The following is a 24749-nucleotide window of genomic DNA, read 5'->3' as shown; positions in this document are numbered from 1 at the left end:
ATAAGTAACGTGACCAGCTTTTACACAATGTGTGTAATTTAAGTCACATGATTAATTGTTACGCGTTTTTAGTCCCGCGACTAGTTCTTACACGATGTTACATTAATTTTAGTACTAGTTGTTACGCGACGATACGTAATTTTTATTCTTTTATAGTTGTTACGTGATTTCAGTCAGGCGATTAGTCACGTGATATGTAATATTTTGTCCCGTGACTAGCTGTTACAGGATGTTACCTGATTTCAATCACGTAATTATTAGTTGTTCGATGTTACATAATTTTTAGGCACGTGAGTAATCGTTCCGTGGTGTTACGAGGTTTCAGCCCATGGCTAGTTGCCTAGCAGACTCTTTCCGTTCTTTTTCTTTTTTTCTTATTTTTTTCTGTTTGTTGCTTTTTCTATTTTTGTTATTATTTCGTGCCCTTTCTCTTTCTATCTGGCACGTGTTGTTTATTTTTTTTCTTCTAATTTTACACGTTGGTTTATCTGAGTTACGTCAAGAGAACTATTTGTTTTCTTTTCGCATTATCGTCAAATCGCTAGAAGGACAAAAGGAAGAACAGTTATTCTTAGCGTCAGCCCGTGCTGAACGTGTAATACACACAGAGCGTTACGCCAAACGACCACGGCAGCATATGACAGCATACGACGGACCGGTCCCCTATCTGCTTCTTAACTTCGAAAGTTTGATCAACGGCATACATATTTTCAAATTTGCAGATGGAGACCGGTTTCCGCCATATACACTAACAGTGCTCTATGGTTGGGCCCATACAGCCACAAATCGTAGTCCGGGGGTCTTGTCGGATGAAGCTTCACTGTTGTCCCCTATAGTGCTGAGCACTCAGCTTAAGTTAGACTGCGGCGTTCTACAGTACTTGGCGCATGATATCAGGCGCGTCACGTTGAAGTCGTGGTGCATACTAAAGGCTTGCAAGTACTGGACATGCAGTACCTGCTCTGCGGACTCGGCGTATGGGTGTTACGAAGAAAAGATTGTGTTTCCCTTTTAAGTTTAAAAAAATTAGACGCTGTGATAACGATAATAAACTGTACATTTACCTTCGTGAGGGCATTCCGACACCCTGTGGAATACATTATGTATGTACTTCCCCGGCTCAACTCAGCCGCAACTCGTTCCTTGTTTATTCTGGGCCGTCCTTACCTCGAATTTCTCACACGCGTGCCTCTGGGCTAAAGGTTGTCGCGCAAGCCACTTCGCATTGTGTGCGTACCGGCAACAATACAATAGAAAAACAAATTTTGCCAGACCGCTTTGTCGCCAAGGGGGCTGATTACGAAATGCAGGCACGCAACGGGCGAACGCGATGGCGATTTCGCCAGCGACCCCACGCGGGCGAGGGCGAAAGTGCGTGACGACGGCAAGAAGGAGCAAATAAGGCGGCAACGTTGTCCCCTTCGCGAGCCCCCTGGGCGATGACGTTTGGCCCGCCAGAGAACAATCGCCATTGTTCGGGACGCAAAATGGCCCGTAAACGAAGCTTAGTGCTTGTTGCGCCTGTAACCACGAGAAGCGCGCTTTCGCCCCTGCCCCGCTGGCGTATTCCGCTCGGCGTTGACTGTGGATGCGGATTTCAGACGCCTCGAAAAACTGGTGACGTGTTCGCGCGGCTTTGAAGTTGCGACTGAGAAGATTGCTAAACGTGACGGCACACTTCAATGGAAGGGATGCGAAAAAACCCTATAGCATCGGTTGACGTCACCTTATGACGTTGCAAGTCGTCAAAATTTTAACGTCATCATTACGTCACATACGTCATGATGTGACATCGCCGATTGGATCAAGGTTGACCGATCTCGGAGGCTCTGCAAAACGACGTGAGGAGTAGAAAGCTTCCGGTTCCTCCGTAGAGGCAGTGCGAAACAACGCTGACTGCAGAAACCAAAAAGGGGAGGGAGGGGGGCAGCACCGTCTTTCGTCTCTGCTTAAAATAGAAAGATGACTTTCGCCGTCAAGTCCTCAAGGTGATAACGGATCGTGTGGCATTTAAAATTTATTTTTTTTATTTGCAGGTACATCAGGGGATGAGTATAACTCATCCCCTGATGAAGGGAGGACCCCTCCCGAAACTGTTGGGAAATAAATATATTTATCCTTGTTGACAACGCTCCCGTTGTGCCATATCCCATACCTTCACGAAGACTAACTGGCTCATTGAGTTATTACTCCCACTTTATATATATATATATATATATATATACTCGTAACAAGTACACGTGCTACGTGACGCCAAACAGGCCCAAAAGAGTGTGCCACACTCGCCGCCATGGCTACTGGTGACGCCGACTGACACTCCCACGTCTAATTCACATATAAACCCTATAAAGTGGCTGGGGGGATAGCTGTCGTGGTAGAGCATCGAACGCGTCATTCGAAGGTCGCAGGTTCGGATCCTGCCCACGGCAAGTTATCTTTTCACCCACTTTTCTTCATATTTACATTACAATTTGGCCTAATATCTTCCCCTATACTTTCCTTGGCATTATTGTCTGTTAGATCTCATTAATATTGTGTAAAAACACAAAAAACGAGCCCCCTTAGGTATACACTTCTCACCTTAATATATATATATATATATATATATATATATATATATATATATATATATATATATATATATATATATATATATATATATATATATATATATAACTGCGAAGAATCGAGCACGAGTCAGATATTGATTGATCTATTCATCGACTTTCCAGTATACGTACAGTTACGACTTAGTGTATAAGGTAACAGGCGTAATGAATAACGTCTTTGGGGGTGGGGGATCTTTGGTGTTGTTTTCACATATGACTATTGGTCACACTTTAACATACATGTAAAGCCTGCATTAGGAGTTCCTATCACACTTCTATAGGAATATTGGCGCTGGGCATTGAACCCGAATCCTCCTCTCATACAGAGAAACGCCGGGGCAACGAGGCGAACAAAAAATGGCAGATCCCACGTACAGTGGGAATTGTTGATATGCGCCGCAAGCACGAATGAGAAAGGTTGATATGTCACTTTAAAATCAGCACAAAGTTACGAAGTGGAGGTAAATGATGCCGCACATGACTTCCGTGTCAAGATTATCATGTTTAGATGTGTTGTTTACCTTCGTCGTCTATTCACTTCACGCGATACCAAATTTAGTATATATGGGGCTAACGAACCGCCCACGAGCACGCTATGAGCGTGGTATGTTGTCATGTTCTTACATGTCAGGCGTGTCGGAATTATCATGTTTGCACCAGTCATATATTTCGTCGTCCATCGATGTTACGTAACACCAAATTTGGTATATGTGGAGCTAGCAAAACGGCCGCGAATATAGAGTCCAGTGTAGCGTTGACGCGCGCGCGCACTGAGAATAGCGACGCTACGTTAGCGAAACGCGAGCACTCCATAGTCTGACGCTGCAGGCGCGACCGGCGTGACCAATGTCCGTCGGCGCGGCCCGACGGCAATCGGCGCGAAATTGGACATGCTACATTTCGTGCCGATGCGTTACCCAGACAACACTGCGTCTCCCTCTTTTCGTGACGTAGGGGCGCCGGACGCGCTGAAACGCGCATGCGTCAAAGCAACGCAGTGCGGCGCGCGCCTGGGAGTATAGGCGCCTGGCGTCGCAACGCCGGCGGGGCGCGACGAAATGAACGCCGGCGAGCACGTGCACCGCGTCACGTCGAAACATATTGGCGCCTTGCCTGTGCAATGTAGTCATGTTCTCACATGACACACATCTTATGATTATCATGTTTGCACCAGTCACATACCTTCGTCATCCATTGACGTCACGTAATACCGAATTTGGCATACGTGAGGCTAGCGAAACAGCCGAGAGCACACCATGAGTGTGGCATGTAGTCATGTTGTTACATGACATGCATGTCGTGATTATCATGTTGGATGTGTCATTTACCTATATCGTCCGTTCGCGTGGCGTAATACCGAGTGTGGTACGTGTGAATCTAGCGAAACGGCCGCGAGCGCATCAAGAGACTAGCATGTAGTCATGTTGTTACATGACACGCACTGCGGTCACGTTTACTCGCGTTTGAAGCTTATTGCCGCCTTCCCGTTCCGATTTCTAGATTTCTCCACTTATCAGCGCATTCTCGAAAAGCTCTGATTTGTACCACGAATATTGTCGCTAAAACACAATAATGCAACAAGTTTTTCTATATTACTGTATGACGGCCTTCGGTTGTCTATTTACGAGATTTTAAGAAAACTTGAAGATGAGGTTTTTTTATTATTCAAGTTTCACTGGAGTACACTTTTGCCAATATGAGAACTTTGAGGCAATATATAAAAAATTACATTTGCCCTACAGCAAGAATAATTTATATACCTAATAAACACATTATGTCCTTAAAACGTGTCAAGTTTGACAACGCTGCTTGCATTACTTTCGCAGAAAAAAAAATGGGGAATACGTAACTTATTTTAAACTGTCGCAAAATTAGACATTTTTAAAAGTTATTTTTTTTAATGTCTACAAACTTGAAACCGTATGAATTCATTCTTCATTAGAGATGCATTTCACGTAAAAATATCTTCCTTGAAACAAAAATATTTGTCTTTTTTAGCATCTGCAATTTTTGAAAATGACAGGTGACGAAGTTGCGGCCTCCGTGTTGGTGAAGTTTGATATCTTTTTCTCGTAAGTCATGCCGTTAATCATAAAACGAATTTGACTTTCGGGCTACCTGGTGAGAGGTGCACGAAATATAAAATACTCAATGAAATCTGAAATATAAACTTTTGGACCCGTGTCGATCTCTCGTGGAATCACCCGGAAGAAAATTCGTCCCTACTTTTTGCACAACAAATATGCGTTGCCCGAACTATTGTTCAATCCAGGAGGAAGCAGGCTTGCTTATTAGTCACAAATTTCAGCGAGGAGTATCGCCATCTTGTCAAACGCACTGCGACCGCATACCTTGAAGATATGGCCGACGTCCCTGGTCCCTCAACATTATCTGCCCTTTCGTCGTGCGACCATTCCACCATCACACTCGCAAGCACTCTCGACGTAAACCAGGGTCTACCCTCAGCAAAACGGGAACGTCTTTTGAAGATACTCGACTCATTTCGCGACTGCTTCGCTACGACTTCGAAAGTGAACCAAACACCGCTTGCAAAGCATCGTATCATCACCGAGCCTACCAAGAGACCCGGTCAACAATACGCCTGCAGTGTCTCGCAAAAAGAACAAGACGCTAAACGCCAAGACGATGTCACCCAGTCATCGACCAGTCCCAGGGCGTCCTCAGTTGTGTTAGAGCAAAGGAAAAAGGTGGTACCCCGCGATTTTGCGTCGACTACTGAAAGTTGAATAAGATGACGAAGAAAGACGTGTATTCTTTACTATGAATAGATGAGTCGCTGGACCGCATTAGCAACGCTCGTTACTTTTATTCCATGGATCTACGTAGCGGCTATTGGCAAATTTCTGTTGATGAGCGCGACCGCGAAAAGACCACCTTCATTACTCCTGACGGATTAAACGAGTTCAAGGTCCTTCCCATCGGCTTATCCCCGGCACCGGCTACATTTCAAAGAATGAGGGACATGGTTCTTTCTGGGCTAAAATGGCAATCGTGTCTCGCCTACCTTGACGATGTGGTCGTCTTCTCGGACACGTTTGAGCAGCACGTCTAGCGCTTACAGACAGTCTTCAGGTGATTCGAACAAATGGAATTTCTCTCAAAACTGAGAAATGCCATTTTGCTGTCGAGGAACTGAAGTTTCTTGGTCACGTTGCAAGTCACGCCGGTATACACCCAGACCCTGAGTAAACGAAAGCTGTTGCCGCCTTTCCTGTCCCAACAAACAAGCGGGATCTTCGCGGATTTCTGGGACTGTGCACCTATTTCAGACTGCTTTGTACAAGGCTTCTCTAAAATCGCTGAACCTCCAAATGAACTTACAAAAGACGGCGTACCATTTGTTTAGGGTCAGGATCAGCGTCACGCCTTTGACACGCTACGAAGCCATCTCCAAGCCCCACGTGTGCTTGGTCACTTTGACGACAAGGCTGCAACAGAGCTACACACGGTTTCAGCAACGTCGGACTTGGAGCTGTCTTGGTTCAATGACAAAATGGCATAGAGCGCGTGATTGCTTATGCAAGTCGAACATTATCATCCGCAGAGAAAAACTACTCTGCAACAGGAAAAAAAGAATGCTTAGCCGAAGTTTGAGCTATATAACAAGTACCGGCATTATTTCTACGGTCGCCCATTCATGGTACTTAGCCACCACCATTCTTTAGGCTGGCTCGCCAACCTCAAAGATCCTTCCGGTCGTCTAGCACGGCGGATCCTTCGACTGCAAGAATTTGACGTTACAGTCATTAACACGTCAGGGCGCAAACACACCGATGCTGACTGTCTGTCACGTGCACCAATCGGAAGTACGAACGCGGACGTTGAAGAGAACGACACATTCCTTTCCTCTGTATCAGCAATCGACTTGGCTCAACAACAACGCGATGACATGGAGCAAAGCCTGCTGATTGACTACCTCGAAGGCCGAAAAAACAGTCTTCCTCAAAGCTTCGCACGCTCACTGGCCTCGTTCTGCATCAGGAATGGAGTCCTCTATAAGAAGAATTTCGACCATACCCAGGCTACTTACCTACTGGTTGCGCTGACCTCGCTTCGCGACGATATTTTACATGCTTCTTACGATGAACCATCATCCGGACACCTTGGTTACACGCACACCGTGAAAAAAAATTCGCCGCTCCTACAACTGGCCATGCCTTGCGAAGACAATCAAGTAGTATGTCCGCAGATGCCACGACTGCCAACGCCATAATACTCCACATGTCCGAACAGCAGGACTACTACAGCCTATCGCCACACCGAAAACACCGTTCCATCAAATTGGCATTGACTTGCTCGGATCCTTCCCTACGTCTTCGTCAGGAAATCGGTGGACTGTGCTTGCCACCAATAATTTAACACGTTACAGCAAAACAAAGGCCCTGCCCAAAGATACCGCAGCCGAAACCACCCAGTTTTTCACCGCCAGCATTGTCCTTCATCATGGAGCGCCAGCTGCGATAATTACTGATCGTGGGACAGCTTTCACCACAGAGATTCTCGAAGAAGTGCTGAGACTAAGTGGTACAGAACATCGGAAAACAACGGGTTATCACCCCCAAACAAACGGACTCACTGAATGGTTGATCAAAGCCATTGTAGATATGCTGTCAATGTATGTGGCCGTCGATCACAAGAACTGGGACGATATACTCTCTTACGTAACTTTTGCTTGCAATACAGCTGTCCAAGGAAGTACAGGTTTTCCCCCATTTTGTTTAGTTCATGGTCGAGAGGTCACTACAATGCTCGACGCAGTGCTCCTTCCCAACGACCTGGGCATGTATTGTGTCTTAACTTCTTTCTTTATTGAGTACTTCTGTGACACCAGCCCATTTTTTTTTTTTGCCGTACGACGCACTTAGATTCCCTAGTAGCGTCTTTGTTTTCTCTTTTTTTCAACGCTTATCACCAGCATCGAGACGTTGCTTTTCAAGGCGAGGGAATAATGTCACAGGTGAATGGGTATGAGCCATCAACTGTAGCGTGAAATAGCTCGGAAGTGGAGAAAGAAGAGGGTTTTGCGTCCTGGTCTGGGTCCGGGCAAGACGTTGATTCGTGGCTGTCTCTATTATTTCGTTCGTGGCAATATATACCTGAAATTAGGTCACAGTGAAAAACGTAAACAATATTTATTGTGAGCTTTCGGCCGGGTGCCTGGCTTTATCAAAGAGCTTTGATAAAGCTGGTCTCCGGCAGAAAGCTCAGAATGAATATTGTTTATGTTTTTCACTGTTACCTTCCTTCATACAGTGAAACCAGTTTGCCAGGAACATTCTCGTAAAACTATATGTATGTATGTATATATATATATATATATATATATATATATATATATATATATATATATATATATATATATATATATATATATATATATTATCCGAACATAAGAAGGAACCCTCCAAATTTCAGGAAAAATAAATTTGGGCATACGGAGCGCTATGTAATTATGTTGCGGTGTTTCGCGGTTGGGGTCTCTCGAATTTCGAAGTGGACGCAGAAAAGTCACTACGCGTGTGTAAAACAGTGCTTATCTGCTCCTGCACGCATTAAATCTGGGAATTTACATTGACTGTACTGGCCACTGTTATGTCATGTTCAGAAGCTGTGGCAATCGAAGCAAAGTTTTAAGATGGTTCATCACCAACGGCTTCAAAGTAAGCGATCGCTGTTCGCCTAGCAAAATGTTGGCACTCACCACTGAAATTTGTGATCAGGAGCCGAGTAATCCTACGTCTTCGTTGGGTGATACCGCGGGTGATTCGGATTTGCTGAACTAAAACCACCCATAAATAGGCTTTCGCAATACCATGACTTCTATTCCTTAAATAGATTCCAGGGACCGCACCGCGACTGGTATTTTCGGAGTAGCTCTCCACAGTTGCCAGTGTACCGATTTGCGGTGGATGTGTGATGGGCTCGTCAACAATTTGAAGTGCTGTGCTCTGCGTATTGGTATCCTTTCGTTAGGGCACATGATCGTCAGAAAGCGTAATAAGCAGATCTCGAAAGTTGATAACAGCTGCGAGCCCGCGGAGGAAATCTATTCCGAAGATTATTTCCGAGGAGCATTCGCGCATCACAATAAAAGGTGGAATGTAGGCTACGTATGTTTACTTTAAATTTTGGAGTCAGGTGGTGCATATCTCAGTCACTGTCAAAAGGTGACCTCCTGCTGCCCGGAGGTTTGGTTTATATCTTCAAAGTGTCATTACATTTCTCCATTCAGCATTAAGGTAAGCAGTGAAAACGTTATAGTAGAACCCATATCTACCAAAGCAGCTACCAGATCGTGGTCGACAAGAATGATTATGTCTGCAGATACATGTTTGTCGTCGATGGTATGCGAAAGGAAGTCATCGGATATCGGCAGGTGGTTCAGAGCAAGGCATGTTAACGGTCGATGACCTCCTCCCTGGAGGTCGCTGTTCCTAGCTGGCTTCTTGGGCTATCGCTTGGGAAGCTAGGCAATCGTCCCGCAACGACGTCGGCAAAGGTCTTGTTTGTGTCAGGTGACGTGGAGAGCCGACGAGACAGCGAACGAGACTGGCGTCGCTGAAGTGTTAACGACTGCTGGCTTGGCAAGTACTCAGTGATAGCACAGGGCCGCCTACCATCCTTGGATCATGGGGCATCTGAATAAAAGTCGCGGTGGCCCGTGTGTTGGTAAACGTACACTCGTGGTAGACGTAATAATAATGACCGCAGTGGTAACAGAGAGAGATCATTGGAGCGCGCCACACACTGGATTTCCGCACGTTCAGTCGTGGGTTCTCGTAATGCGGTGGGTCTGAGTGCAGCAGTGTCGTAAGCTTGGTGGACAGACAGATTGCCGACTGCCGGTGCAAGAGAACGTAACTTTTCTCCATACGTTAAATGTGGAGCCTCGGCAGGGGGCGCGTACACGAAGGGTTGCGCCTGCCACCGGACTTCTTCGCGGAAGTCATCCGTTATAACAGCCGGATAGGGCCTTTTTCAGAGGTCATAATTTATGTGAAGATGAAAAAGTTGCACATACCGAAAGGGAATCTGGTTACATGACTGCACTGTTCCCCGCTGTCGGGAGTTTTCACGGCGCCGTTAAGATAGCCATAAGGTATGTTTCGAGAACTGGAGTAAAATTAGGCTGCCCTGCTGCGGTGGTCTAGTGGCTAAGTTATCTGACCCGTAGGTGGCGGGATCGAATGCAGGCTGCGGCGGCTGCACTTCCGATGGAGGCGGAAATGTTGTAGGCCCGTGTGCTCAGATTTGGGTGAATGTTAAAAAAAAACCCAGGTGGTTGAAATTTCCCTCCACTACGGCGTCTCTCATAATCATATGGTGGTTTTGGGACGCTAAACTCCACATAGCAATCAATCAGTGAAATTAGGCAGCCTCATGGTGAACGACCAGCCAAGCGAAAGGGGGACAAATCCTCCTGCGGCAGTTTCTTTATTCAAGGGAGCATATGTGATTATTATGTGATGTGTTTGTGCATGTACGAGGTAATAGGGAGTTTTAGAAAAGCGCACCGCGAGCCCACGCGGTGCGGTCGCTGCCACTGCGCATGCGTCGTAACGTGATTCGGCGTTGGCGGACCACACGCAAAAAATCCGAAATTGCGTGCGGTGATGGTGGCCCGCAAGCGCGGGTTTCGAGACTACGGTGTCGCTGCGATCGTGCGTTGTGGTTCGCAGAAGGGCAAAGGCTATTCTAATGCTCATATGGCGCCCGCGACGCCCGCAATGCCCGCAGCGCTTGCAAACGGTATTCTAAAACTCCCTAACGTTACCTGTTCTTGAATATTTTGTAGATGAAAATGCAATCATATTGAATAATAATATTGTCACGGCTAAAGGCCGGGCAAGAAGACAAAGGACGACGAAGTGATGAGCGTGGACAGCACCCACGATTCCTCTGAGAAAGAAGAAGTCGAAGTGGCTGCTCTTTTGTTCTGGTAATACAGACCTCGTTTTTCTGGTCGCACCGTCGTCCTGTGCTCTGTTATTTTCACCTAGCGACATTGGTGGAGGTGCTGGACTTCTCCAACTGATGCTTGGGACACCTCCGCGCCCTAGCACATCGAGTCCACCACCGCAATCCGTTCCTGCAGTGGATACTCCTGTCCACCGCTACAGTCGCCGACAGCGAGGCCTTAGTCCCGAGGTGATCCCGCTCGAACTTCTCCAGCAACACACCTTACCGGGAGAAATGGCTACCGGAGGGCCTTCAGAGCTTACTGTTGATCAGCCTCTAATTCCTGAGACCTTCCACGGTGAGGTTTATGAAGACGTCGAGGACTGGTTAGCCCAGTATGAGCGAGTCGCCAAAGCCAACCGCTGGCCAACTGAACAAAAGCTATCACGCGTCTACTTTGCTTTGGCAGACAGCGCTCGTACGTGGTACGAGAACCGCGAGTCAACGCTGTCTTCGTGGGAAGAATTTCGGCAGCAAATTCTCGGGACATTCGCAAACACCGACCGCTGTGATTCTGCTTTGCAGCTCATCGAGGCACGCATACAGAAACCAAACCAGAGCGTCGCCATGTTTGCGGAAGACATGACCCGCCTATTTCAGCGGGCCGACCCCGAGATGCTTGAAGGTAAAAAACTACGACATTTGATGAGAGGCGTCAAGGAAGAGCTGTTTGCCGGTCTCCTACGCAACCCACCAACAAGCGTAGCCGAATTTGTCAAAGAGGCTACAACAATCGAGCGAGCACTGCAGCAACGGCGCCGATACCATGACCAACCAATCAAAACATCTCCCAGTCTCTCTGCTTTGAGCGCCGGTAGTGAGTGTTCTCTGCGCGAACTCATTCGTGAGGTCGTTCGGGAGGAGATCCGAAACCTCCTTGTGACTCCGCAAGAAAATACCATGGCTTGCGTTGCAGAAGTTGTGCGGCAAGAACTCCGCCAGGCATTTTCGTTGCCCGAATCACCCTCAGACCAGCGGTCTGTGAGCTACGCATCAGCTGTCCGTCGACACACTCCAGTGTCCTACAACTCGTCACCACTGGCTTATCGTGACGTGAGCCAAGGGCCTTACAACGAGCCGTGGGCCCCAGCTCCCAATCCGCTGCAGCCGTATCCAGAATCCAACGTGCCTATGCAAACGGCGCCAATGTACACTCCGCCGACATCTGCATCTTGGTCGCAAGGTATGCCCACCAGTCGACCATTCATCCGTAAGACGGACTTGTGGCGCACCGTCAACCGTCGACCACTTTGCTTTCATTGCGGAGAAGCCGGCCATATTTTCCGCCATTGCCCGTACCGTGACCGTGGACATCATAACTTTCTACAAACCTCCCCTCGTGCCTATTTCGATAACCGCCGTGACAGCAGTGCAGGCCCGCAAGCACAGCAACCCGAAGTGCCGTATCGTCGACCCCGCTCTCCATCACCTGCACCGAACTCGCCGCCGCAGCGCAGGTACTCCGAGGTGGTCCGGGGCAGATCTCCTAGCCCTCGTCGGGGAAACTAACAGCTGCGACCTTTGGGGGGAAGGTTGCCGCCCGTCGAGATGCTAACACACCCCCAACATCTTGTCTACGACGTGATATGACGAATGATACCACGGATCGTACGACGCACGATACCAAGGACGATACGACGTCACCGACATCAACGGAAATCGTAAGCGCCAATCTAGACATTTGTATAGACGGACGCCCAATAACAGCACTGGTAGATACTGGTGCGGACTTCTCTATTATCAGCCGTAAACTCGCCGACTGCCTAAAGAAAGTAAGAACAATATGGACGGGACCAAACATTAGAACCGCAGGGGGTCAATTGGTGACGCCGACAGGCAAATGTACAGCTCGAATTAATATCGGCAGTTCAGATTTCGTCGCTACTTTCGTAATTTTACCGGAGTGCTGCAAAGACCTGATCTTGGGCATGGACTTCTTGCGTGAATACGGTGCCCTTATCAACATTCCTGAGAGATCGGTTACGTTTTGGACGGCCCCAGATCAAGTTTCGGATGTGCCCTGTACAGACCAGCGACGTCAGCCTTTGCGTGTCTTCGAAGACGACGTGACCATCCCACCGCGGTCGAGTGCACTCGTGGCTGTGACATGTGACACGTCGAGTGATTCTGAAAACATCGCCGAGCAAATTCCAACACTGCTATTCAGCCATGGTTTATCTATCGCAAGAGGCGTCGTAAGCATAAAATGCGGACACACGCACGTCCTTATTACGAACTTCAGCTCTGAACGCCGACATCTAACGAGGGGCATGGCAGTCGCGTACGTTGAAGAGCTCGCCGAGATGACAGACTGCCTAACTCTTGAAAAAGATAATTCAACTGATCTCACCCCTGCACCTCTATCTGTTGATATTGGCCCAAGTTTGCTGCCGGCGCAGAAGCAAAGTATCATGCAGCTTATTAACAAGTTTGAAGATTGTTTCTCTTCGATTTCCAGGGTCCGTCAAACGCCGCTGACGAAACATCGAATTATAACGGACGACATGACTAGACCCATCAGGCAAAACCCGTACCGGGTAGCTCCGCGAGAACGTGAAGCCATCGAAAAGCAGGTGCGACAGATGCTTGAAGACGACGTTATTCAGCCGTCGAAAAGCCCTTGGGCTTCGCCGGTTGTATTAGTGAAGAAAAAAGACGGCACCTTACGTTTCTGCGTGGATTACCGCAAGCTGAATCAGGTGACAAAAAAAGACGTCTACCCACTTCCACGTATTGACGATTCACTCGATCGACTACGGCACGCGCGTTATTTCTCGTCGATGGATCTAAGGAGTGGGTATTGGCAGATAGAAGTCGATGAAAGAGACCGGGAGAAAACAGCTTTCGTGACACCTGATGGCCTTTTTGAATTTAAGGTACTTCCATTTGGCTTGTGCTCAGCACCGGCAACGTTTCAGCGGCTAATGGACACCGTACTATCAGGCCTCAAGTGGCAGACGTGCTTAGTGTATTTAGATGACGTCATCGTATTTTCTGCCACATTCGACGAACATGTCAGGCGACTGCACTCAGTATTTCAAGCTATCCGTTCCGCCGAACTAACACTTAAGCCGGAAAAATGCCATTTCGGCTTCGAAGAGCTTCTGTTCCTGGGGCATCTTGTCAGCAGTGAAGGTGTGCGGCCTGACCCTGAAAAAATAGCTGCCGTTACGAATTTTCCAGCGCCAACTGACAAAAAGGCCGTCAGACGGTTTTTAGGACTGTGTGCTTACTACCGACGCTTCATTGAGAACTTCTCGCGCATTGCCTCGCCGTTGACTCGCCTTACCAGAGAAGACGTCGCATTCGTATGGAATGAAGAGCAGCAAAAATCATTCGACGAGCTGCGGCAACGCCTTCAGAAGCCACCAGTCCTCGCACACTTTGATGATGACGCACCGACAACAGTGCACACCGACGCTAGCAATGTCGGCTTAGGAGCTGTACTCGTGCAGTGGCAGGATGGCGCCGAACGAGTAATTGCTTACGCGAGCAGAACTCTTTCACGTGCGGAAGAAAATTATTCCACTACGGAAAAAGAGTGCCTTGCGGTGGTGTGGGCGGTTATAAAATTCCGCCCATACCTGTATGGTCGTCCTTTTAATGTTGTCAGCGACCATCACTCCCTCTGCTGGCTGACGAATTTAAGAGACCCTTTAGGACGGTTGGCGCGCTGGAGCCTGAAGCTTCAAGAATTTGACATGATGGTGGTCTACAGATCGGGGAAGCGACATTGAGACGCCGATTGCCTTTCTCGTGCGCCATACGAACCTGCGACGGCAGAAGATGACGATACAGCCTTTGTCGGAGTTGTAAACACGGCAACTGTCGCACAGCTGCAACGAGACGACCCCGAACTAGAACCCATAATACGTTTTTTAGAGGGTCGCACTTCAGCTGTACCTAGGCTGTTTGCGAGAGGGCTTTCGTCATTTTGCTCGCGCAACGACGTCCTTTATAAGATGAACTTCACGCCACACGGAAACGACTACTTACTCGTCGTCCCAACATCTCTAAGGAGCGAAGTATTACAGGCATGCCACGATGAACCAACATCCGGCCACCTAGGTTACACGCGTACGTTGTGCAGAGTGAGGCAGAAATACTACTGGCCACGACTGACGGCAACCGTTCAACACTATGTTCGGACGTGCCTTGATTGCCAGCGCAGAAAAGTTCCACCCGTCAAACCAGCAGGCCTCCTCCATCCTATTGACGTGCCTGTTACTCCATTCGCTCAAGTCGGAATGGATCTTTTGGGCCCATTTCCAACCTCATCAGCAGGTCGCAGATGGATTATAGTAGCCACCGACTACCTCACTCGTTACGCCGAAACCAAGGCTTTGGAGAGGGGCACGGCAAGTGAAGCAGCCCGATTTTTCGTAGAGAATGTGGTGCTGAGGCATGGTGCTCCATCAGTGGTAATAACTGACAGGGGAACTGCATTCGCAGCCGAACTATTACAGACAGTTTTAAGACTTAGTGGCACATCCCACCGGCGAACAACGGCGTATCATCCGCAAGCGAATGGTCTTACGGAACGTCTCAACAAGACACTAGCGGATATGCTCTGCATGTACGTCGATGTGGAGCATAAAAACTGGGATGAGATCTTGCCGTATGTCACGTTCGCCTATAACACGGCTTATCAAGAAACAACAAGAACAACGCCATTCCGCCTTCTTCATGGTCGTGAAGTCACCACTATGCTGGATGCTATGCTGCCGCACGAGTGCGAAGACGCTGAAACGGATGCTGATTATATCACTCAGATGGCCGAAGAAGCCCGACAAGTTGCACGCCTACGTATTAGTCGCCAGCAGGACTACGATTCAAGACGGTACAACCTTCGTCACCGACCAGTCTCCTACGAGCCAGGAGAGAAAGTTTGGATATGGACACCTATTCGGCGCCGTGGCCTCTCAGAAAAACTGTTAAGACGGTACTTCGGTCCCTATAAAGTTCTGCGACGTCTCAGTGACATTAATTATGAGGTTGTTCCTGATACTGCGCACTCTTCAAGGCGTCGAAGGTATGCTCCAGAAGTTGTGCACGTGGTACGCATGAAGCCTTATTTCGCCGAATGAACTCATGCGTTTCCAACGAGTACAAACCGCTTTGATTATAAAGCATCGGGACGATGCTTTCTTGAATGGGAGGCTAATGTCACGGCTAAAGGCCGGGCAAGAAGACAAAGGACGACGAAGTGATGAGCGTGGACAGCACCCACGATTCCTCTTAGAAAGAAGAAGTCGAAGTGGCTGCTCTTTTGTTCTGTTAATACAGACCTCGTTTTTCTGGTCGCACCGTCGTCCTGTGCTCTGTTATTTTCACCTAGCGACAATATTGTGATTTGAGGCATAGTCACAACAATCTCTCTAATTTTCACATTCATGGTTTCTAGTTTCTTTAGTACAAAAATTACCTGTTGTGGTTGAAACCATGGCCTAATCAGCGAGAAGACTGGCTCACTACTAAGTTCGTATTCAGATCTTCTTACCAGCGAGCAACACAATTTTAGAAGTGTTTGTACTGTTAATACATGGAATCGATAAAGCAATGCTGGAAGGTACGGTCCCTGATAAACAGCATTATTAGCTGCAAACCCAGGGGACCCCTGACACAAGCGTCGAGCTTCTCCCTCCAAGAGAACCAGTGGTAAGTTTCATGACCAAGACAGCCCGAAAGTAATATACATAAAAATTCTATATGTTAGAGGCATATGCGTCTTGTATAACATTGTCATGTTATCCCTATGGACACTGTATTTTCTATTCATCGTGCTGCGCAATAAGCCAAACGCACTTTATGCCTCAGCTGCCACATAACACACATGAGGCACTCCAGTTAGGCTTTATTAAGACAGAATACATCATTTTGGTGGAATACGTTACCGCTCGTTTCTTTATTTAAATGATTGTATGCATTAGATCAAGCACTACACTTTCCTAAGTTATCGGTAATCTTTCTATTATATCTACATTATTCTAAATCTGAACAATTAGTTTTAGAACCACTCGATTCTTGGCCAATCACCTATAGTGGTTATGTGCCACGATGAATTGGTGAACAAGGCAAGAGCATTAACGCTAAAATTAGCCACACTACTGTGTTACCCGGTGAAAGTTTAGGCACTTTCTCAACACCAGCCATCTTGGTATTCTTGTGAAGATTGTCAATCAACAAGCAAGCGTTTCGCATATTTTAGGTAAACATTTTGGTTAAAAAATATGAGCCGAGTTGGAATCAAAAAAAAAAAAGCGCGCAATTTACATGGTCACTTTCATTCGCGACGAAGACTCGCTCTGATAAATACTTTTAAAGGCGTGATCGCAAGCTGTCACTGCAAGAGGGAGATCGCGGCCAACTGGGTCTCAGATCGAGCAAAACTACGACAAACGGTGTCTGCGGGACAGCTCGCCATCTGCGCGTTCCACGGAGATTCCAAGGGAGCGCCACGGAAGCGAGACGGCACACTGAGTTGAGCACAGCTGCGGTGAGCAGGTGCTCATCAACACGCGCTGCTATGGCACATAAGTAGTCTTGCAGCCTTGCCTCAGTTTTTCTTTTCGCATAGGCAAGTCGTGGCGACGGCGAGGTTCCCCTCTGGCGTGGAAACACAGAAGGAACATCGTCACTGTTCAGTCGCACACACTAGAACGTCCATACCAACGACTGCATGAGAGCCGGGCTTCGTATGTAGTCGCTATCAGGGAAGTGCTTGGAACACGGCACTTTTTTGTTTTTCTCGTAGACTTGAAGCCTTTAGTTTTTACTGCGGTAACCGATTTTTCAGTCATATTTTGATCCCGAGGAATCTTGTGAAAAGCGACCTGATTGCGGCCTAAAGTGCTGCAGCAGCCACATGCCACGCATCGATTCGACATCGCGAATCCACTTCGACACCGCACAAACACAAATATAGTGAATGACGGAAGGCGAAAGTCTCCAGCTATAAGAAAATGGTGTAATGGTAAAAAATTCCTATGAACTGGCAGAACTGATGCTTCGTTAGGCAGCAGATCGCAACAGAAGCGAGGAACAATCCCGAAGGTAGCAAGCTGAGTGGTCCGGGTGGCCCGACTCGATCCCGAAGCCAACGTCACCTGCCCACGTGTCTCTCTTTCTCTCCCGCTTGTCCCCTGCGCTCTGGGCGCGCAGTAAGGGCGAGGGACGTTCCTTCGGTCAATCATTCCTCGCTCATAGCACCGTTGTTTACACAAAAGTTTCAAAAAACACTGCCGTAGGCGGGTTGTAAGATGTCGTATATGCACGCAAAACCGCCTCAGTGCCACTTTACAAACTTCGGCAAGTGCTCCCACTTCTCCCTCCCTAACCGAAAGAAATTCCGTGCTATGGCTCTCCCCCCTATAACCACACAATGTAGGGTGCACAAATAAGTCATCTACCTTTCTCTCCTGTTTTCGTTCTGTTTTTCACTGTATCTTTCTCTTTTCGTCCCACTCTTTGTTTTTCTATCGCTTTTTCGTGACGGTTCCTTTCCATCTCTTTCTCTATATTTCTAATCTTTCTCGTTTTTTGCATTCGTTTATTTATATGTTCTTTTTATTTTCTCTAGTTTTCTCTTTCACTTTATATATATATATATATATATATATATATATATATATATATATATATATATATATATATATATATATATATATATATTGCAAGGGGGTTTATTAGCGACGCCAGGTAATAGGCAGACAGCCGGTACAGAAACAAATGCTCGGGCAGTCCACTGTCTACAGCTCGTGCTCGCGCTTCGCACTCAGCGATGGTCCCACTATCATTGCCTTGCGAATTCCCCACTACAATGCCCCGGCGACGAAGACGAGCCATCCTGGCGACTCAAGGTGACGAGAGAACAGGAGGGTCGTAACAGGGCTTGAGGCGACTGACGTGGACCGTCTCACGACCAAGGCGGCGCTTGTCCGTGGACGGCTTGAGTGGTTCGATCACATAGGTGACAGAAGAAGGGTGCTGTATGATGCGGTAAGGGCCCGTATACTTCGGTGCAAACTTGGGAGTCAGTCCAGGAGAGTGGAAAGGCAGTCGGAGCCACACGAGAGAACCGACGGGGAAGGTATTCTGAACAAGATCATGGTCGTGGCGATCTTTTTGGAGGGCTTGGTTATCGGCTGTGAAGGACCGTGCAAGTTGACGACACTCTTCGGCATGTTCAGCCATTTCAGAAACTGGGCTGAACTCTGAGGCATCAGGATTGTATGGCAAAATTGTGTCGAGTGTGTTGCATGGGTCACGACCATATAAAAGAAAAAATGGAGAAAAGCCTGTTGTTGATTGAATCGCCGTATTGTAGGCGTACGTCACGAAAGGAAGAACAACGTCCCAGTTGGAGTGGTCGGAATCAATATACATCGCGAGCATGTCTCCGAGGGTTCTGTTGAAACGTTCCGTTAGGCCGTTTGTCTGAGGGTGGTAGGCTGTTGTATATATATATATATATATATATATATATATATATATATATATATATATATATATATATATATATATATATATATATATATATATATATATATATATATATATATTGCAAGGGGGTTTATTAGCGACGCCAGGTAATAGGCAGACAGCCGGTACAGAAACAAATGCTCGGGCAGTCCACTGTCTACAGCTCGTGCTCGCGCTTCGCACTCAGCGATGGTCCCACTATCATTGCCTTGCGAATTCCCCACTACAATATATATATATATATATATATATATATATATATATATATATATATATATATATATATATATATATATATCTGTTTTCTCCTTTCTTTTAATTTTTTTCCCGTCTCTATTACGTGCTTTTCGTAATCGCTTCACCGAGCACAAATCTTTTGTTTAACGCTCACCCCTTCTGTGCTAGTCAGTGGGGCTTGCCCGATTCCTGGGGCATGCCCACCGGTGGACCTGCGCACGACAAATTAGAAGTTGCCGATAGCTTAAACAGCCTCACTGTTAAAAAATACATCTCACCTTCCGTGCCCCAACGTTTCTCCCCTTCGAGCTTTCTTTTTTTTCTTCATTATACCGTATATATGCCATTCAAGAAAGACACGTGGAACAAAGGAAAACGACTGATACTTTATCAACTCATGTTGCGGCTGGTGGAGTGGCCTTGTGAGGCCTTTAAACACCCTTTAGGAGGGGGGGGGAGGTACAAGAGCAGAGGAACGCGCGTGGGGGGTGCTACAAATATGCCCGTGAAAAGACTACATTTCCGGTTGTGGTGACTCACGACATCACGCCAGACCCATATGAAGGGAAACGCGTGGATGTATAATAAATGTATTTATTGGTGAAGCTTGTATGCAGCGCAAGGATTGAAACGGTGAAACTGGAAGATTCTGATGACTAAATTGGTTGCTTTTAGGTTGTTTGCAAGCATTCCCTATAGGTGATACAAGTTGTTCTAGACTACTATGTTGCCACTAAGCCTTAGCTAAGCTTTGCTAGGCTGTTTCAATGTTGATTCTCACGCGCAGGTTTGATCTAAACCACGAACAGTCACAAACAGGACAAGGATTCCCAAACTTCAGTGGCAGAAACCCGCGTCCAAACTAAACGTTAGCAGCTCATAAATATACGGGCACGTCATTGCTGGCGGAGCTCTTCAATCACTTCGGGGTCTTCTGGAAGCCGCCGTTGCCTTTCCAGTTTGCTAGTAGTCTCCCGTATGAAGAACACGTACGCGTTGTAACAAATTACAATGTGAGTCGACTTCGTCTTCAAAACGTTATTCTCATAGTTGATATATGTGTGTGTGTGTGTGTGTGTGTGTGTGTGTGTGTGTGTGTGTGTGCGTGTGTGTGACGTGTGAAGTCATGGTTGGTAGAGGCAGAAGAAGAAGAGCTTATAGAATAAACATGGCGTATGAGCCACGCCACGTCTCCCAGTCATCACAGCATCACACGAGTCGACAGGATGAAGACCTGGCGGCCACTTCATCAACCGGCCACCATCTTTGAACGTCTTAGCAAGACGCAGTGACCGAACGTGGACCACAAATGTACATCCCAACTCCACACCAAGACCAGCATCATGACAGCACCATCAGATGACCTTGACATCCCCAAGTACAGGACTGGTTTTACCTATTCGAGCTCCACGCTGCCGCTGCATCCTGGTCGGAACGGGAGATGATCACAAACTTCACTGACTACATCTCAGGTGAGGCGTTTAAGTTTTACCTCACCCACATCTTTGAAAATGACGAATCATGGCAAAACATCAAAGAGATGATTACCCGTTTTAACGACTATGACCAAGACCTGCTCAATGCCAACCATCTAGAGACAACCGCACACGATCGTCAATTCCTTAAGCAGTCCTCAACCATTCGAAAGCCCAGCGCGAATCGACAACTGCCTCAAGACGAAGTGGCACATGAGTTTACTTACAGAAGGCGATGCGTATATTGGGAAAAACCTAACCATCAAGCGCGCCTCCCTTCTGCGCGAAAGTTAGCATTTCCGAAGTCATCGCTTCAGCATATGACCCGAGACGTTGCTCAACCACTTGATGCCCTTCACTCTTCGTCTCGCATACGTGGTCCACCACCTGGGTTTTCGTCACGCGGTTTTTCAAGTGCTCCTATCGCTCACCATTCGCCTCAGAAGGACGCCGCGACCTCGGTAGACGACGTAAAGCTTCACGAAAATACCCTGTCAAGCCATGCTCTTTCCGGACATGTTCATTCATCACCGTGCGGTGCGCACACACTGGACAGTCGAAGTAAAGCAGAAGGCTCAGACGCATCGAACGTCGCAAGCTACCAGGCGCAAGAACCAATCGCAGTGAACTGCGAAAAAGCCCCTGAAGAGCTTCGTGTCGTTTCTGCGGCACCACAGACTTGCCAAAATCTGCAGTTAAAACTTAGTAATGCCACGTCACCTGTGGTATCCCTATACATTGCTTACAGCTCCAAGAACCGAAGAAATGCAGAAGTAATACATACACCAAACCTCACACGCAGCTGTCTGTCCGTAGCGTTCATATTGGAACACCTTACCGAAGTCTTTGAAGAGAATAATGATGGCACATTGCCAACTATTCCCGACAAGCAAGACACCAGCTCACCATGCATCAGAAGTCTACAGGACGCGTCTAACCTCGAAGGAAATGAATGCCCGATTCCAGAAAGGGCGCCACTACAGCCATCTCCTGAGCAGCAGCAGCAAAGCAAGCAAAACGAAGTTCACAAACTCAGAAAACAACGAGAGAGACTGCAACGAGGGCATCGGCGAACGCCAAATTCAATGGAAGCGCGTTCACCAGTTGAAGAACATCGAAAAATAGGATCTCCAAACCAACAAGACGTCAGACACTTTCGGACAAAGAAAAGTCGCCAGAAACGCTACCAGCGCCTGCTATTTCGCCGACTGCAACATCACAGAAAGCGCTGAGAAAGACGCGAAAGCACTGCTTGCAAACCGCAAGCACTCAGGCACTCCATCGCAGTCTGTCGAAAAGCACGCAAGCAAGAAGCATCAGGATTGCACCATTCACGGCGAAAAATACAACCCCGACGACATCCGATCTGCCGATGCAACAAGGCGTTCCAACCTTGGTCAGCCCGAACAAGAGTTCTAGCAGTACTGTCAGTATCCACGTGTATCCCGCTCTGTCCGGAACGCAACAGTCAGCCTCGCCCACCAGAGTTGTTATAGAGTTCACCGGAATGCTCCCTCGGGCTTGAAGATTTAAAGAGACTGTGGAACTCCGTCGGGACGTGATACTGTGAATTTGGACATTGTCTGTTTATTGGCTTCTTCAATTTTTTGTAGGTTATAAACGGTGCCATCTTTCGGGGGGAGGGGGAATCGTGTGACGTGTGAAGTGATGGTTGGTAGAGGCAGAGGAAGAAGAAGAGCTTATAGAATAAACATGGCGTATGAGCCACGCCACGTCTCCCAGTCATCATAGCATCATAAATAAATGAATATATATATATATATATATATATATATATATATATATATATATATATATATATATATATATATATATATATATATATATATATATATATATATATATATATATATATATATAATATATATATATTATATATAAGGGAAAGAGGTGTATACCTAAGGGCTCGTTTTTCCGCGTTTTAACACAATAATAATGAGATATAACAGACAGTAATGCCAAGGAATGTACAGGGGAAGTTATTGGAACCAATGGAATGTAAATAAGAAGAAAGAAAAGTGGATGAAAAAATAATCAGCCGTGAGCAGAAATCGAACCTACGACCTTCGAATAACGCGTTCGGTGCTCTAACCACTGAGCTACCACAGCGGCTTTCCCTCCATCCACTTTTTTGGGTTTATATGTGAATTTAGAAGTAGGAGTGACTGTCAGCGCCATCTATAAGCCAAGTGACGAGTGTGAAAACACTCTTTTATGCGCATGTTTGGCGTCACGTAGCACGTGAATTTATTATGAGCGGGCAGCTGATTAATAGTCCCTCGTATACAACCTAATGAGACCAAGTCTGCCAGTACGAGGCCCTCGTTTAATGAAATAAAGGAAAGATGTGTATACCTAAGGGCTCGTTTTTCCATGTTTTAACACAATATTAATGAGATCTAACAGACAGTAATGCCAAGGAATGTACAGGGGAAGTTATTGGAACCAATGGAATGTAAATAGGAAGAAAAAGGAAGAAATAGTAAGATATATATATATATATATATATATATATATATATATATATATATATATATATATATATATAAATGAGGGAAAGAAGTGCGTACTTAAGGGCTCCTTTTTCCATGTTTTAACACAATAATAATGAGAACTAACAGACAATAATGCCAAGGAATGTAGAGGAAAAGTTATTAGACCAATTGTAATGTAAATGTGAAGAAAGAAAAGTAGGTGAAAAGATAACTTGCCGTGAGCAGAAACCGTTATTTGAAGGTCGCAGGTTCGGTTCCTGCTCACGGCGTTATCTTTTCACCCACTTTTCTTTCTTGACATGTACATTGGAACTCGTCTAATAACTGCCCCTATACATTCCTTGGCATTGTTGTCTGGTATATATATATATATATATATATATATATATATATATATATATATATATATATATATATATATGCGGGTGTGATGCAAAACTGGCGAGTCTTGCGTCATTCGTTTCTCATTCCTTGATGGCACGCTTCAATGCACGCAGAACACACACGCATGGCGAATTTCCCGGCAACGCGCTAGAAGCGGATGACGCAAGACTTAATGAAAGCTCGATTTAGTCTCCCTCTTGATAAGTGTAAGTCCTGAGATTGCACTAAAGCTATCGCCAATAAGCGAATAAATAAATGCTGGTACCTGAAAGCGCTCATCTCCTTGCTGGTGTTGATGACAGTGGTACGCATAACAGATGCCCGTCCCTCGACATCATCGTCGTGGTAGACCCAGAGGCCTCCCAACTCTGCGGACCGCTCGTACAGCACCACGTCGAACCCGTAGTCGAGCATCTGGCGGGCGCAGGCGAGACCGCTGGGACCGGCGCCCACCACGCAGACTTTTTTCGTCGACATCTTTCGATTCTGAAAAAGATGAACGCTGCCTGTTGAATGAAGGCAAATTTCAGCGAGCGGGAAGGTATATATGCATTCCTGCAGACAGAGATAGCGAGAGAAGAAATAGAGCAGGAGAGGCAAGGAGGTTAGAGCCTATCAGCGGAGCCACACACTGGCTCCGCTGCTGGCTGCTTGATAACTACCATTCGCAACCGACGAGCGAAATCGCCCACCGGTGGGCAATTTACCGCCCGCACGGTACCTCCTTAGTGGCTGTCATTAGCGGTTTTAATATAGTACTCAGTTTGCTAGACCATGGTTTGGATGACGCAACAAATACTGAACGTTTGTGACCAATTCGCGAAGCTTATGTGTTCTAGGTCGGCACGAACGACTTTTCCTGTATTTTATTCCCGCATTGATCAAATATACTGACTGAAGACGAAAAACTCCGATGGTAAATATATAACCAAAAGAGCGGTGACATTTTAGTGCGTTCTCATGATTTCTACTGCAATACTTTGAAAACGTGGCTAATCTAGCCTTATATAACTATAAAAATAGTCATACCATCATTCGTAAAGAAGCGTTTGCACAATTCAGAACGT

The 24749-nt window shown here is 46.7% G+C and overlaps 1 protein-coding gene across 2 annotated transcripts in view; it reads right to left on the bottom strand.

The window, feature by feature from the left end:
* LOC119164885 (trypsin alpha-3) overlaps positions 1–24536 on the bottom strand; it is a 51975-nt gene extending 27439 nt beyond the window's left edge. For both annotated transcript variants that reach the window (XM_075873169.1, XM_075873168.1), the window contains exon 1: positions 23948–24536. The gene's annotated coding sequence lies outside the window, so the exon portion shown is untranslated. The remainder of the gene's footprint in view (positions 1–23947) is intronic.
* Between the last annotated feature and the right edge of the window lie 213 nt (positions 24537–24749).

Source organism: Rhipicephalus microplus, chromosome 9 (assembly GCF_043290135.1).
Source record: "Rhipicephalus microplus isolate Deutch F79 chromosome 9, USDA_Rmic, whole genome shotgun sequence".
Lineage (NCBI taxonomy): Eukaryota > Metazoa > Arthropoda > Arachnida > Ixodida > Ixodidae > Rhipicephalus > Rhipicephalus microplus.
This window is presented reverse-complemented; position numbering and strand designations above follow the sequence as displayed.